Source organism: Pipra filicauda, unplaced genomic scaffold, assembly GCF_003945595.2.
Source record: "Pipra filicauda isolate LSUMZ 115617 unplaced genomic scaffold, ASM394559v2 scaffold31_size4109673_pilon, whole genome shotgun sequence".
Taxonomy (NCBI): Eukaryota; Metazoa; Chordata; class Aves; order Passeriformes; family Pipridae; genus Pipra; species Pipra filicauda.
Window position 1 is genome coordinate 3,866,529 of NW_024104443.1, and position 4,616 is coordinate 3,871,144.

General features: G+C 39.9%; 1 long non-coding RNA gene across 1 annotated transcript; it reads left to right on the forward strand.

The window, feature by feature from the left end:
• Window positions 1-1,054: 1,054 nt before the first annotated feature.
• Window positions 1,055-4,048, forward strand: LOC113997955. Its single transcript, XR_003544289.2, has 4 exons — window positions 1,055-1,328; window positions 1,535-1,684; window positions 3,396-3,468; window positions 3,577-4,048. It is a non-coding gene; the product is annotated as an uncharacterized LOC113997955 (long non-coding RNA).
• The last annotated feature ends 568 nt before the right edge of the window (window positions 4,049-4,616 follow it).

The window sequence follows — 4,616 nt, forward strand, 5'->3', positions numbered from 1 at the left end:
CTTTTGCATACTGTAGATGGAGATAAAGTCCCCGTGGTACATATGAGAGGAATGTTAGGGAAGACTGTTTGGATTAGTCCCACCTCAAGCAAAGGCAAACCCATCCGAGGGATTGTTTTTGCTCAAGGACCTGGTTCCACCTGGTGGGTAATGCAAAAAGATGGGGAGACACGTTGTGTACCACAAGGGGACCTAATTTTGAGTGAGAATGGTCTGTAATGTTTCATTGTATATATATATATATATATATATATATGTATATAGTTTTAAAGGGATATAGTTTTTTAAAGGGGGTTAATTTGGGCATGACATGGATGGCATAGAATAAGGGGTGGATAATGTCCTAGTTAGGACAACTGAGACCAGTTCATCAGGGTATGGGTGTAACCCAAAACTGTGTATTCTATAGCCTTCCATGCCATTTCCCAGAAACTGTTATCAATGAACCATTTACACCATCTGCCCATAGAGCCTGACTCCTCAGGCTATAAACTAGGTGTTAAGAGGCCTGTGAGATAGGAGGATGCTCCTGTCCTCACACCCTTTGTGGAACTCCCCGCCCTGAGGGAAGTGCTGAGCATTCCTGCCTGAACTGCAGGATATATAATCTTGGAGTCTTGGAACATTTTGAACCCCCTCGTGGGATCCAGAGGAAGGCTGCAGCTCATCGCTCTCAACCAGACTTAGACCATCACTGGACTGCAATCACCACTTTTGACCAGACTGCAACAGCTCTCCCCCCAGCATCTCACTGCAATCACCACTTTCGACCAGACTGCAACAGCTCTCCCACCAGCAGGTTCTTCCCCTCTCCCTTTACTTTGGACTCAAGCGGGGCCCAAGGAACACCACGCTGTTCATGCCCCAGGGTACTGGGTTATACATTTGGGTTTTGTGGGTTAACACCAATTGTTTGTTTGTATGATTGTACTTACTGTATTATTGTAATAAATTGTTATTCTGACTTATAATCTCTCCTTTGAGTTGAGTTCATTTCCCCTGCTGGTTAACTCTTAAACCAGCACAGAACTTGAGGATGAAGAGTGATATAGGTCTGCAGGGTTGTGTGTGGTCCTTCATCTTTGTCCTAGTGTCTTCCACTGTGCTCATAATCACAATATATTGAGACCAGAGCGTGATAACACAGATAAATGTTTGCTAACTGAACTACAGGCTTAAAAATTAAAATATATCAAAGCAACCTTTGCCCTTTGGCCCACAGCTACTTCAGAAGTCAGCAGCTCTGTGGTCTGGAGATTTCAAAAAATCTTGACAAACCCTGCCAAGATACCCAGAACTGGAAATAATTTGGTGTTATTGTGGTTTCTGTAAGTTTTCCTGTGGTGAGCCTCGACTCTTTTTTTTTTTTGTGAGTTTTTAATTTTGAATTAAAAATGTACATATTTGAATGTGACATTACATTAGAAATGTGGCCAGTATAAAGCTTTGGGCATGTTTAAAGTGGTATTTTAAACAGCTGATGTCAACTGTACTTTATGCATCTCTTTAACTCTCTAAATGTTACATTTTCTAGAGTCTGGAGCCCCTACCTACTTCTTTGAGTTTCAGCACCGTCCCAGTTCACACTGGGACAGCAAACCAGAGTATGTGAAGGCTGACCACGGGGATGAAGTTGGCTTTGTCTTTGGAGGACCCTTTCTGGCAGGAGAAATTCAGCTGTGCAGTAAGAAATAGTCATAAATGTTCACATGGAAATTAGTCTTGTAACTGGCATTATTACATATTTTAATCAGACTAAAGTGCCTCTCTTAACAGTGAGACCAAAGCATGACCCTTTCTCCTGCAGAACTTGTTTTACACTATTTGTCTTCCCCAATCTGTCAGGTACAGTTTGCTCATTCTGAAGCACAGTAAGTTGTACATATTGTTAACAATTTAGCCAATAGGACATTTGCTAAAAAACTCAATGCCATTAGACCAGCATTGTGCATGAATTTGCCAAATAGCTTTGGCTGAAAAATAAACTGAAGGAAAGATCAATTAAGCTTGAAAGGGGATTGGCAGAGTGCTTGGGCAGCAGGAAATCTAGATATCTTCTTTTCCTGAGGAGTTCAAGCTAGTGTCTCCTCCTTCCCTGGAAATCCCAGGGGCTGTCAGGCTCCAGGGAATGGGGGACTTGGTCTCTTTTGCAGACACTGTTCCAGTTGTGTTCAGAGCAAAGCTTGGGACTGCAGTGTTTCATTTTCTGCAGGAGGATCTAATGCTTAGATTAAAGACTATTTTGCCCCATGACTCAATTAATACATAAGCATTTTATTCAAAATGAAACCAGTCCATTGCAGGAGGATTAAGGGTGTAGTCCTAACATTCTCATGAGGTTTGGGAAGTTCCTTCAGGCAGAATCCCACATTGATCCATTCCAAATGAATTTGCCAATCACTGAACAGTTAAGATACACGATGCCACATCCTAAGGAATATTGTGAATCTAGCAATATGCTTTAATTATATATGCCTAAAACAATAATACTCAGGATGGTGTATTTTCTTTCCCATGAAACCAATTAGGACAGATCTTATTTTGACAAAGAAACACAGAAATTCTACTTATTTTAAGTGAATTCACAATTTTTTCTGCTGTTATTTTTGCCATTTGAACAGTAGTTCATAGTCTGTTTCAAAGCTTACATAATTGAAAGTGCTTCCTTTTACTCCATTGAACTTTGGAGCAATCCAGCTATGTTGTAAAACCCTTTGTTAATCTGTTACTAGAGCCTTTTGATTTGCTTATATTTTATATTTATTTTTTTACCTACATACTTGCTACACTAGGAAACACTGTACAGTTCATTTCCTATTTGCCTGAATTTACCGAGGGCAATAAGATAACAAATATTTTTCTTAATGTGTGGAGATGCACTTATAATTAATAACACACTGCAATTATTTTCCCCTGGTGATACATTGAGCTTGTGTGTCACTGGATATAAATGAATATTCTTGAAGTGCTGAGAAATGACATCACTTCATATCAGAATGGAGAAATCTTTGCCTCATCATGCTCCGAATAATAGGGAGGATTTCAGTCCCACAAAGCTGGAATGAGATCCAGGAAGCTAAACCATGTGGCCCATTTCTTGAGTTGTCCTGGCAGAACACATGGGGGTTTTTGGTTCTGCTTCTGGTTTCTGGGAAAGCTACAGGCACATCCCCTTGTTTCCTTGTTCCCAAATTCCCTGATTGTAGAATAAGGATAATTATGTCACTCAGGAAGTGCTGAAATCTCGTGATGCTGCATTACTAACATTTTGCAGGTGTCGTGTCTCTGTTGCAATTGAGAAGTTGTTGCAGCATTTTCACAGACAGAAATTCTGCTCCTGTAGTAGTAATGTCTTGATTTTGCCACACATAATAACTTTGTATTTTGCCTTTCAGGTGAAGTTACAGAGGAAGAAAAGAACCTCAGTAGAACTCTGATGAAGTACTGGGCTAACTTTGCTCGAAATGGGTAAGAATCATGAGAGTCATGAGACATTAGTGCTCTGGGCTGACTTCTGGGATTGAGCTTCCCTGTGCCTGAAAAGGGCATTCACTCTTTCTTTCTTGCTGTTTACAGAAATCCTAATGGAGAGGGTTTGGTTGAATGGCCATCTTACAACCTAAATGAAGAATACTTGCAGATAAATCTAAAACAAAAGAAAGCCAGGAAGTTGAAAGAAGAGAAGGTGAATTTCTGGAAAAAGCTGATGCTGGAAAAGGCAAATAACCAAAGAATGGAAAACAAGAAGGTTAATTCAGAGTTATAATTTACAGTCTAAACATGCACACAATATGCAAGCTATTAGGATAGGAAAAGAAATTACTTAAAGTTATTTTGAGGATAAAATTCTGTTTCCCTTCTTTTTGTCTTTTCTTCACAGTTGTCATACTTGAAATTATTCCTTGTAATAACTCCAATTGATCCCTCACTTGTTAAATACAACTACCACATTTCCCCAGTGCTCAGGTTTTTCTGTCACTTCCTCATGACTGAAGACAGAATGTAGCAGCAACATTGTTTTAATAAAATGAAATCAATGACGACCCAATTTGCCAGTAAAACTGTCTTCTGATGTTAAATGTGTCAGTGGTGGTACAGAAATTTTGGTGTGCTGTAGATACAGAAATGTCCTCTGTGGAAAGAAAATGAAACTACAGAATGTTCTGCTTTTTAAGTTGGTTTTATAACAGGACAGTATGGTTCTGACTGTTGTGGTATGTGTCTGTCATAGTAGTGCTGGGATTAAGACTTCTCTCAAATGTTAGAAAAGGGAGAAATGTTTTAGTAAAGAGAAAATCCTCCTAAGCATCTGCCCCTCCTCCTTTGTTTTATCTAACATGCCTGACAAGGGGAATATATTTCAAAATAGTGTTGATAGATTTTCATTGCACAAAGCCCTGAGGTCCTGCACCACTCCCTCTGAAAGGAGACAAACCAGGCAGCATTGAGTGCATGCTCATCTTGTAAGTGTGTGCAGAGAAGTGCAGTGGAACTGACTTTGTAGCACAAGGCCCCATGCTAAAAATACATCACAGTGGGAAATGTCAACAGATTTTGCTGATATCTACATAGAGATGAGTGCTCTGTCTCGTCCCAGAGACATCCTGCTGTGAGTT